General features: G+C 42.3%; 1 protein-coding gene across 2 annotated transcripts in view; it reads right to left on the bottom strand.

The window, feature by feature from the left end:
- The window catches only part of PRKAG2 (protein kinase AMP-activated non-catalytic subunit gamma 2), a 236,948-nt gene that overhangs the window by 83,650 nt on the left and 140,990 nt on the right, over nt 1–12,308 (bottom strand). The gene's annotated exons all lie outside the window — the stretch shown is intronic.

The following is a 12,308-nucleotide window of genomic DNA, read 5'->3' as shown; positions in this document are numbered from 1 at the left end:
GAGATACAACAAAACAGAGCAGGTTAGTCCACCTCCACCTTCAAATGAAGCAAATCGTCCAGTTTTTTTAAAATTTTCAACACTTTGCTCAGCATGTCCAAAAGATGCTTTTCCAAAAGGCAACTGGACTTTCTCGGGGGTTTTTTTTTCTTTGAAAACATTTCACTTCTCGTCCAAGAAACTTCTGAAGAACTGAAGAAGCTTCCTGGATGGGAAGCAAAATGTTTTCAAGGAAAAAAAAATGAAGAAACGCAGTTGCCTTTTTGGAAAAACATATTTGGGACAACCATGATATGGGTGACAGAGAATCATTAGGCAGCTTCCAACAAGCAAAGTCAATGGGGAAAGCCAGACTTCTCAATGATCATATGATTTGCTTAACAACTGTGGCGAAAAAAGGTCATAATTGTGGATGTAACCTCTTTGCTTAGCAACATAAATTTTGATTCCAATTGTGGTTGTAAGTTGAGGACCACCTGGAATACTTCTATAGAGGCAGATCCAGAATCTGCCTTGTTGGTGTTCCACTCACGTACCAGTAACTAAAATCTCCCTTGAAAGTAAACATGCCTCTTTCCTATTTTGCCTGTCTTAAGCTCTGGTAAGATTTATGTTGACTTTTCATTTGTGATCACAAGCAGACCAGATACTGGCAAACTTTTAAAAAATATTCTTTTCAACATTGCCCCCTATCCACCCTCTTGCCAATGCAATATTTAGCTTCCATGTTGTTTATTGTGCCACTGCTATCCAACAAGTCTTCATTTTGAATTGGCCTCTCTGTTTTGGAATTTAGCAAACGTCTTTGCTTTATTGTATTGTCTCTGTAGGAGTAGTATTTGCCGAGTAGTTGTGAGTTATTATGAAGATATCAATGAAAATGGTCTTAACACCTCTTCCTACCTCAAAAGGGAGCCAGTTTGGTGAAGTGATTAAGCTGTTGGCCTAGAAACCAGAAGAATGTGAATTCTAGTCTCCCCCTTACACATGAAAGCTGACTGGGTGACTTTGAACCAGTCACCAGGAGATGGTGAGTTCTGGTCCCATCTTAGGCATGAAAAAACAGCTGAATGACTTTGAGACGATCGCCAGGAAACAATGAATTCTATCCCTATCTTAGACATGAAAGCAGCTGGGTGACTTTGAGCCAATCATCAGGAGACGGTGAATTCTAGACCTGCCTTAGGCACAAAAACCGGCTGACAGTGAGCACTAGGTACTTCTTCCTTAGGCCTGAAAACGGGTTGGGGAAACTTTGGGTCAGTCACTCTCAGCTCAATTATCTTACAGGGTTGTTGTGAGGAAAACAGGAAGAGTTTGTTTATACAAACCAATGAAAAGGCAGGATAAAAATCAAATGAAAAGGAATTCAAGCAGCAGTCATTCTCCATTCTCCGTTCCTGCCACGCTCCTAGGAAAAGAAGCTTTGCAAAGAGAAAATATCAGTCTGTCTTCCCATCTGCTAAGTGGAATAAGTAAGTTTGGGCAAGTAATCCAAAAAGGAATTTTGTTTTAAAGAGTTAAAACAAAGCTTTAAAAATGTAGCAACAGCAGTTTGGGCCAAAATCATGAAAATGCTCACCAGATTGTTGAGGAGGACACTTCTTATTTTAGATGTTCCCATGGAAAAGAGGCTGCTTCTACAAAGTTTTTTTTTTAAAAAAAGCCCCAAATATGTAATGGGGTTTACTTAAGTATATTTAAGAAGTGGAAGGCTTTCAGACTACATAAAGATGGGTGTAGCATTGTTGCTCCCTGTGGAAATAGATCACAGGATCTTTACTGTCTGAGACCTGAGTTATATCCCAGATTTGTGCTGTCTTTTAAATGTGGATCTACTGTAATCCTGCCTTTAAAGGAGTGAAGTCTTGCCAGGAATGCAAGGGAGTAAAAAAAGAAGAATTGGAAAAGAGCACGGAAGAGGGGGAAACAAAGGCAAAACATACAGACAAGAATGGAGTTGGGTTGAGATCTCATGCGAAAGAGGAACTGAAAAGCAAGAAAGAAGAACTTATGTTGTGTGAATGGAAATGACCCCTCAATGCACCACCGGAGGACATGGCAAGCCAAGAAGAAAGGACAACATTTTATAGTTGGTTGGTTGTTTTTACTTGTTTTGTAGATATAGGTCAGTGGTGGTGAACCTATGGTACTGGTGCCAGATGCGGCACTTAGAGCCCTCTCTGTGGGCACACGTGCCGTTGCCCCAGCCTTGCTTCCCCCCGTGATCCCTTCCTCTCCAGCAGCCCCCCTGAAGGAGAGTCACCCCTGAGCGTGGCCCACACGGAGCAGTGCAGCCAAGGACATGGCAGCCAGGCAGCATAGACAAGACTGCCCTCACGCCCCATCATGCACAGTTGATCCTGCAGGGCATGGGCAGAGGGGTGGCCGCTATAGCACTGGTGGGCTGCCTGGGCGATCTGTGGTGGGTCTTGGAGGCAGTGAGGGGTCCTGTGGGCAGGCGGGGTGGGGGATGGGGAGGCAGAGCGGGGGTGGGGCAGGGGGTGGAGCGGAGGCAGGGCCAGTTTTTGGGCACTCGGTCTTTAAAAGGTTCGCCATCACTGATATATTCATTTAGCGTCTGTTTGAAATTACAACAGCACTGAAAAAACACCACGACTGGTCTTTGCAGTTATGACTATAATGTGATCAAAATTTGGGCACTTGGTAACTGGCATGTATATTTGCAAACCCTTGCAGCATCCTGGGGGTCATGCGATCACTTTGCGTGACCTTCCGAGATAGCTTCTGACAAGCAAAGTCAATGAGGAAAGCCAGATTTACTTAACAACTGCAGTGATTTGCTTAATAACGGTGGCCAGAAAGCTTGCAAAAATTGGGTGTGACTCACTTAATAATCAGCTTGCTTAACAACAGAAATTCTGGTCCCAATTGGGATCATAATTGGAGGATTACTTCTAGTGATGGCAGAAGGGATGTGACCCAGTCACAATCATGGGCCCAAGAGAGGAGCTTCAGCTTGCCACTGTGACTCTAAAGGACAGGAGAAGAGTTAATCATAAATCAATTTCCCTGACCAGGTATAGCTGAATTATGATGTATTCTTCAGAAAAAGGATTTGGAACAGAGACTTTGAAATGCACAAGAGTGCAAGCACACCACCCTTTTTAAAGCAGCTGCATCTTTTTCAAGCGTCTGCAAAATCTGGGAAGTATGTGTCAGATTCCAGAAGTCAAGAAAGATAGTTACTTTTGAGCAGTTTCCCTTATTGCTCCTCAGCCATAGACAGAAATCTTGCCAAACCATTTGCATCATTAAGAATTGCTAGGAGGACCTATTTTAACTTTTTCTCCCAATCAAACTATTTAAACTTTGCTGTCTCTTGGTCCTCTGGAATGCAGCCCCTCCCTTCTGGAAATCCACATTTCACAACGGGGACATGGTTGCTTTAATGAGCCAGCTCTTTAAAGTAGCTCCATCTTCTTCTAGGTTCACATAGATTCCTGAGGAAAAAAAACATTGACTCTAAGAAGTGCTGTGTGGATATTCCCACACATTCAAAAGCATATCTCCGGAACCTTATCTGAAGTGCCCAACTCTAACATTCAGTACTTATTCTCAAATAACAGTGCTGGCTATTAATGCTTGCTTCCAAAGAGATTTAATACATTTTTCTCTCCTGAGATATTTTTTAAATATAACCTTTTGTTGAATACATCAGCCTTTTCAAAGTGCTTGAGTTTGACACACAAGCTACTGATGATTAAAATGACCACTAGAAGGAGAAATTGCTACATCAGCCCTTTGCTACAACTGGTGGAGTAAAATTGCAACCAGCACTAATGGAGTAACACATCAGTGGAATGGATGTCTGATAACAGGCTGTGCCAAAATAAAAATAACCAGACACGCAGGAGCCAAGCCGCACCATCTGCAATGTACAGTAATCAACATACCAATAAATAAATATAAGACAGTAAGAGGGATTCAATAAACGATCATCATACAAATTGCTTTTTTGGAGCATTTGAAAGCTATATTTATCTTTCTCTTTATTTCCAATTGACACGGTAGACAGAGTTGAGAAGAAGCAGACTAGGAAAATGGGAACTTTCAGATGAAATAGCTAAGGGGAAAGCAAACTGGGTATACAGAAAGATGCTGAATGCATTTTCCAGAATTTCTGCACACCTATAGGCTGGACGTGCCTGCCCCCTCGCCACAGGAGCATATGCACGTGCACACACAGCATTAAGACATGGCTTTCTTGATGCTGGCTCAGTGAGTTGTACAAACCTACCATGTGATTTACCATGGTTTGTAAATCTGTTTTTCAAGCTCCACCAATTTAATAAAGAGTTGAAACTGTCACATCTTAAAATAGCAAAGTTGGGAAACACTGGCATAGGGTGTTGTGCACACTATGTCCAAAGGAATGCCAGGTCTTCTGGACCTCTTTATTCTTTGGCAGTCAAACATGGACAGAAACATTTAAAAGGTACAGTACAGCACATATTCTGACCCAGAACAGGCAGTCCTCCACCCTTGACTGTGGGGCAGTTCCAGGGAAGGAGTAAATAGGCATTAAAAACAGAGAACCACAGAAAGGATGAATTGAAGATAAAACAAGAATTGAGAAATAGGCCAGGAATTGCAACAAAGGTAGGTGTCAATTAACCAATATTGAAGGTGGTTCCTTTTAACCATTTGAAGATCAGTAAGGAAGGAACTTGATAAGCTTGTCTGCCTCCCGTGGCAGAGAGGCTGGGTGCCACAGCTACTAAGACCCTGCGTTGTGTTACTGCAGTGATGATGATGAAGCAAGATGCAGTTTGAGACCAAAATGGATGAAAAGGGTCTCATTGGAGTAAATATGGGTAGTCCTTGACTTACAACCACAATAGAGTCCAACATTTTCATTGCCAAGCAAGGCAGTTGTTAAGTGAGTTTTCCCCCATTTTATGACCTATTGCCACAGTTGTTAAACAAATCATTGCAGTTGTTAAGTGAAACATGCGGTCCTTAAGAGAATCTACTTCTCCCATTGAACTTGCTTGTCGATGATCCCAGGACAGTGCAACCATCATAAATACATGCCAGTTGCCAAGTGCCCAAATTTTGATCATATCACTGTAGGGATGACTGCAATCGTCATAAATGTGAAAAACGGTCATAAATCACTTTTTTCAGTGCTGTTGTAACTTCAGATGATCACTAAATGAATGGTTGTAAGTCAAGGACTACCCACAGTCCTTTTACTGTGTTACTATAATCTACTCTGCAACACTTTGGTAAAGGCTATTGGTACAGATGGTCATTGAGTTATGACACCTGCCTACTATGGTCATAAGTTGTAACAGTTATTAAAATGGATCAATCATTAACCAAATTCATTTTTATGATTTTTCTGGCAGCGATTGTTAAGCAAACACCTCAATTATAAAGCTATGGACACAATTCTGCTGAAAACTGGAAATAAATGCCAGTTTTTGGCAAAACCATTAAAAAACAGTCATTTAACAACTCCAGTGATTCATTTAACAAATGTAGCAAGAAAGGTCGTAAAATGGAGCAAAACTCATTTTTCTCACTTAGCAACATAAATTTTGGGCTCAATTGTGGTCGTAAGTTGAGGACTACCTGTAATTATTCCTCTATTGCATGGGGTATTTTTCTCCAGTCTTTAAAAGGGCCATTCTTCTCTGTTTTATCATTAGCTGATTAAAAGGAGGGAATATGTCCCTTAAGCTCACACATCCCTGGACCCTGTTGACATCAGGACAAATGTTGAGCCAGCCCTACCTTGACTGGCTGCCCTCTCAGCCTGCCCCTTGATGCAGGAGCCTCTGATATTCTAACTAGCTTTGTGTTGGATATCTCTTTATGGCAACAAACTTTGTCCAACTTTCCTAGGCTTTATCTGCTTAACAGAAAAACAGGGTTCTTCTTAGCCATCTTTTCCCATTTGAGGACATCAGAAGAACTGTGTTGGTAAAAGATTTATCTAGTCCAGGGATCTCCAAACTTGGCAACTTTAAGACTTGCGGACTTCAACTCCCAGAATTCCCCAGTCATTATGGCGGACTGAGCAATTAATCAGAATAGAATTGGAAGGAACCTTGGAGATCTTCTAGTCCAATCTGCTGCTCAAGCAGGAGACCTCCATACCATTTCAGATAGGTGATTGTCCAGTCTCTCCTTAAAAACCTCTGGTGATGGACTACCCTCAACTTCTGAAGGCAAGCTGTTCCACTGGTTAATTATCCTCACTGTTAAGAAGTTTCTCCTTAGTTCTAGGTTGCTTCTCTCCTTGATTAGTTTCCATCCATTGCTTCTTGTCCTGCCTTCAGGCACTTTGGAGAATAGGTTGAACCATCTCTTCTTTGTGGCAGCTACTCAAATGCTGGAATACTGCTATCATATTCTGGGAGTTGAAGTCCACAAGTCTTAAAGTCTGGCTCTTTCTGGGTTATTTCTTCAACTTCTCAGTCTAACCTACAGATAGTCTTTGACTTATGCCCACAGTTGGGACCAGAATTTCCCTTGCTAAATAAGGTGGTTGTTAAGTGAGTCTCATCTGATTTTACGGCCTATTGTTGGAAGCTGGCTGGGAAGGTGGCAAATGGTGACCACATGACCCAGAGACCCTACAATCATTGTAAATATATAAATATATAAATTTTGATCACATGACCAATGATTATAAGTATGGTATTGGTAGTAAGTCACTTTTTTCAGTACCATTGTAACTTGGAGAAGTTGCTAAATGAACAGCTGTAAGTCGAGGGCTACCATTGTAGCTCTAGGATTCTCTGAAGTCTTCCTACTGAAAGTAGGGCTCTGTAGGTTTCCCCAGAGAAATCTAATGTTTAGGGTACTAACCAACAGTATCCAACAAACTTCCAAATCAAGATGGCTATTTTCCATTTATCTTTGATAGCAACTGCTGTTACCTTGTTTGGAATCCTGGAGGTATTAAAGAGCTATCAAGGCTGAAAGCTGTAGCCTGATCCTCAATAATCTCATCTAGCTCACTCTTAATATCTCAGTTACCAACCTCTCATGATCTCATACCAAACTTCAGAATTTAGCTCTGGGCTGTGTGTATACATTTTTCTTTTATCAATCTCAAGTGGTAATAAACGAGAGAAAATTCCTTATCATGGAAGATAGGGGAAAATATTGCTTTCCCTTCGGAAGGTTTCAAGACACAGCTGGTCCAAATGAGAATGGCAGCCTTATGCTTCAAATTCTGCTTCCTTTGTATGTGTGTCATGACACCCCCCACGGCTGTACAAAAGAGCAGAACTTGTGTTGCCACGGCACAACTCTGCCTTCATCTTTTGGCAAATGCATGATTTTCCACACTAGGTTTCATTTTATAGACCTCTTGTCTAGAGGCTTCTACAAGGGGGTGTCCAAGACATGGGAGCCCAGGATGGAGGCACAGATTTTGTGGTGATATTTCTACCTGTGTCACATTTCAGTTTTCCCAGATCTGCACCAACAACAACTCCCTTAGTTTCCATGTTGGTCTCTGCCTCTTCTCTGTGAATTGCTTGCTAGTCAGACTTTATTTATTATTTATTTTTCTTTTGCCCGGAAAGATCTTTATTTTCTCCAAAGACTTGTGTTGTTGCGAAGTCGTGTCCGACCCATTGCGACCCCATGGACAATGTTCCTCCAGGCCTTCCTGTCCTCTACCATCTTCTGGAGTCCATTTAAGCTCACGCCTATTGCTTCAGCGACTCCATCCAGCCACCTCATTCTCTGTCGTCCCCTTCTTCTATTGCCCCCCATCTTTCCCAGCATCAGGCTCTTCTCCAGTGAGTCCTTCCTTCTCATTAGGTGGCCAAGCACTTGAGTTTCAACTTCAGGATCTGGCCTTCTAAAGAGCAGTCGGGGTTGATCTCTAGGACTTACCGGTTTGATCGCCTTGCAGTCCAGGGGACTCGCAGGAGTCTTCTCCAGCGCCATAGTTCAAAGGCCTCAATTCTTTGGCGCTCAGCCTTTCTTATGGTCCAACTTTCACAGCCATACATTGCAACTGGGAAAACCATGGCCTTGACTATACGCACTTTTGTTGGCAGGGTGATGTCTCTGCTTTTTAGTATACTGTCTAGATTTGCCATAGCTTTCCTCCCCAGGAGCAAGCGTGTTTTAATCTCTTGGCTGCAGTCCCCATCTGTGGTGATCTTGGAGTCCAGGAGGGCAATTCCCCTCTTCCGAGAGCAGCAAAGAAATACATTCTACCTACTGAGTGCTTATAAAACAGCACAAAGGACTCAACATTGGTAGAGAGTCCTTTCTGGAGGGTCTTTTAGGATCCCAGGCAAAAAAATCTGCCAAGACAGTTGGGTCAGAGCAAGGGTTTGGGGTACATCTGGCTTAGAGGTAATAATTTCCATCTTTCATGACCACCTTCTACTTTTCCTTCCAACCACATTTTGTGCATATGCAAACATATGTTTGAATTTTAGTTCTAAAAACAAACAGCACCTAGATTTGGCAATGCCACTATACGTAGCATGCGTCATTTATTTATTCTTTTTAATATTTTTTTAATTTTATTTCCAAAGATGAAATACAGACTCCAAAAGGAAAAAAAGGGAACCAGAACAAAACTAAATTAAACTAAAAAAGTGCATAAAACAGAAGAACATAGATTGTCCCCCCTTGTTGAATACAATATTCCAACAATAATAGTTCCATGCCCCCTTGCAAAAGAGGTCTACAATTTATGAACTTCTTCTGTAGTTCTATTTACCCATCCAATTTAAACTATCATCTGTCATTTATGGCTTCATTTATGGCATGGAGTCTTCAGAGTAGTACAAACTGATCCACGAAGTATCTTTGGAAGAGAAACGGAAGACAATGAACATCGGCCACACTGATCTCCATTCATTCTCCTTGGGAATGGCTTACCCATCACTGGCCTAAGAAGGGGAACTGGAATACAAATATGCCACAACTGAGGACTCCGTTTTGATACCAACTATCAATGATGATGCCTTTACTAAGCAGAAGCTACATCAATCTAAAACCCACACCTCACATCGGTAGTCTTCGACTTACAACCACAACTGAGACCAGAATTTCCATGGCTAAGCAAGGTGGTTGTTAAATGAGTCCTGCCCTTTTTTTTTTGCCATGGCTGTTAAGCAAATCACTGCAGTAGTTAAATGAATCATGAGGTGGTTCAATGAATTTGGCTTTTCCCATTGATGTTACTTGTCAGAAGCCACGCTGGGAAAGTCTCAAAGAGCACTGCAGTCATTGCAAATGCCTGCTGGTTGCCATGCGCTCAAATTTTGACTGCACATGACTGGGAATGCAGAGTCATAAGCACAAGGACCGGCTGTAAGTCCCCTTTATCAGTGCTGTTGTAACTTCAAATGGTCACTAAACGAGTGTTTGTAAATCAAAGAGTAGCTGTATATCCTGAAATGAGGAACAATCTCTGATTGACACCATAATCCATCAGCATGTATATTTTCTGTCCAGAAAACCCAAGGTATTTAACTGGGGGGAAAATATTACAGTTAATGGATTTGAAGGCCAAGACATGTATAGCACTGGAGCATAGCATACTTATCTATGCCTTCTGCCTCTTTTCTCAGGGAGCAGCTGAAAAAGGCCACCACATGAGCTCAGGGTTAAAATAAACTGCTTTAAGGGGTTGCAGTCAACCATGGTGGTTGCAACCCCACATCCTGAGCAGCATTTTTTTTGGGGGGGGGGAATCCAAAGTATTACACAACATCTTGATCTTTTTTCCTAATCAGCTAGCTTGCTAAGTATCAGAACTGATTTGCTTAAGGTAGAAAGTTCCACAATGCAAGCTCACACCTGCAGCTGAAATTGTACAGCCCAAAGACACGTATATCACCTTGATGAGCACCAGCTGACATTAAAATAGTTTGGGGGGAATTGTTTATCTTGATAGTCTAATATTGTTAATACAGCTGTGGGTAAAGTAGAGGAAGACTCCAAATGTTTCTTCTGAAATCTCAGAACTGCAAAGAAAACAAAACAATTCCGTAAACTGAATATTTGTGACCTGTAAATAGGGTATGTCTAGTACAGGGGTAGGCAACCTTGGCTCTTTTATGACTCGTGGACTTCAACTCCCAGAATTCCTGAGCCAGCATGGCTCAGCTTGGAAACCTCTCCCTTTCCCCTCAGCATGGCTGGCTCAGGAATTCTGGGAGTTGAAGTCCACGAGTCATAAAAGAGCCAAGGTTGCCTACCCCTGGTCTAGTTTAACGAAAAGAAGGCATTGGGGTGACTTGATAGCCGTGTCCCAATATCTCAGGGGCTGCCACAAAGAAGAGGGAATCAATCTATTCTCCAAAGCTCCTGAAGGCAGGACAAGAAACAACAGATGGAAATTAATCAAAGAGAGAAATGGTATAGGATATGTTGCTTGAGCAGGGGATTGGACTAGAACAGAGGACCCCAACCTTTTGGGCACCAGGGACTGAAAGGATGGAAAGAGGTTTTTCCCCAGACCGGAGGGGGCACGGTTTTGTGTGCTGCCTACATCCCACGGATGGGGCTTTGCTTGTTTGTGCAGACCGGTTGCTGGCATGCTGCAACCCAGTGCTGGTACACAGACCGGGGTTGGGGACCTCTGGACTAGAAGACCTCCAAGGTCAGTTTCAATTCTTATTATTCTGCTAATTCTGAATTTCCAGCACAATGAATCTTCAACAGTTTCCAAATTTTCTAAAGTCCCAGTTCTGAAAGGATGCACCAGAAATGTCCTTAACATTAAGTCATGGGAGCCTACCACTTCCTCCAATACTGCATAACCTAAGATTTCACAGTGGTGTTCGCAACGATTTCTTAATAAGTTGGCTGGCTTCGCTCAAAACACTAAACTACGGTGTCGAATTGAGCTCCTGGCCATCAAGAGAGGTAATTAATAACAGGAGGAGGAATGCTTAAGAGTTTATTTTCAAAGGCCACAGATTGCACCACAGACTGTTAACATATATTGAAACTGAAGGTATGCAGTATCAAAAAATCTGCGCTGTGCTCAAGATTATGAGAGAAAAATAATGTTTAAATGCCACTGCAAAAGTAACATATTTAGAGAAACAGGTGTATTGGGCTAAGATGATCAGCCTGCAAAGTAAAATGCTAAAGGAAGGACTTCTATTGCCCAGGGTTCAATTTGCAGTAAGCAGACTTGGTGGTTGGTGCTGAACAGGTATGAGAATAAGTCAACTTCTGTTCATCTTTGAAAAGGCCAAACTATAAATGAGGAAGAAGGAGCCTAGGTGGGAAAATGGAAAAGGATGCTGATGAAGGGAAGGTGAGGGAGAGGACCAGGTGAGTGTAGAATAGTACTTCCCAATCTCAACAACTGTAAGTTGTATGGACTTCAACTCCCAGAATTCTCCACATATCTTCAAAGCTGCCAAGGCCGAGAAACAATTTAATCTATTATAATATGCCCCAAAATTATTTTCTAAAGCAATATCATGTTTTTGGGAATTCTTCCTTGAAATGGCCTGAACTACCACTTGTATTATCCAATAGGGAGAAATTAAAGCAGGGGTTCCCATCCATGCACGCACGGAATTGAGGCAGCATGCGAAACCATGCCCCCCTCCACGGAACTGGTACTTGAGTTGGGGGGCGCTGGATTGAAACAGCATAGCCTGGTTTTGCAAGGTATACAGATATTCCTCAACTTACGACCACAACTGAGCTCAAAGGTTTTGTTGCTAAGTGAGACATTTGTTAAATGAGTTTTGCCCCATTCTAGGACCTTTTTTGCCACAGTTAAGTGAATCACTGCAGTGTTAGTAACACCATTGTAAAGTGAATCTAGCTTTCCTGTTGAATTTACTAATCAAAAGGTCACAAAAGGTGATCACATGACCCTGGGACACTGCAACTATCATAAATATGAGTCAGTTGCCAAGCACCTGAATTTTGATCATGTGACCATGGGGATGTTACAACTGTCATAAGTGTGAAAAACAGTCTTAAGTCACTTTCTTCAGTGCCATTGTAACTTTGAATGGTCACTAAATGAACTGTTGTAAGTCAAGGACTACTTGTATTAGGGTTTGATTTGTTTGCTTGGGTCAGACCTGAATTTCAACCTGCCATCAGTGGGTGGGACGTCGGCGGCAGCTCAGGAGTTCTTGGCTTCCATGACGGCCTTGGACTTGACCCAATTAATTCATGCCCCCACTCACACGGGTGGACACACGCTGGATCTAGTTTTTGTCTCGGGCCAGTGGCAGAATGATCTGACAATAGGGGAAATAGCTGTTGAGCCCTTGTCATGGTCAGATCATTCTCTCCTAAGGATGGACTTCCGGACC

This window comes from Protobothrops mucrosquamatus, unplaced genomic scaffold (assembly GCF_001527695.2).
Source record: "Protobothrops mucrosquamatus isolate PMUCROS unplaced genomic scaffold, P.Mucros_1.0 scaffold5, whole genome shotgun sequence".
Classification (NCBI taxonomy): domain Eukaryota; kingdom Metazoa; phylum Chordata; class Lepidosauria; order Squamata; family Viperidae; genus Protobothrops; species Protobothrops mucrosquamatus.
Note: the sequence above shows the minus strand (reverse complement) of the source record. Positions and strands in the feature narration are given on the sequence as shown.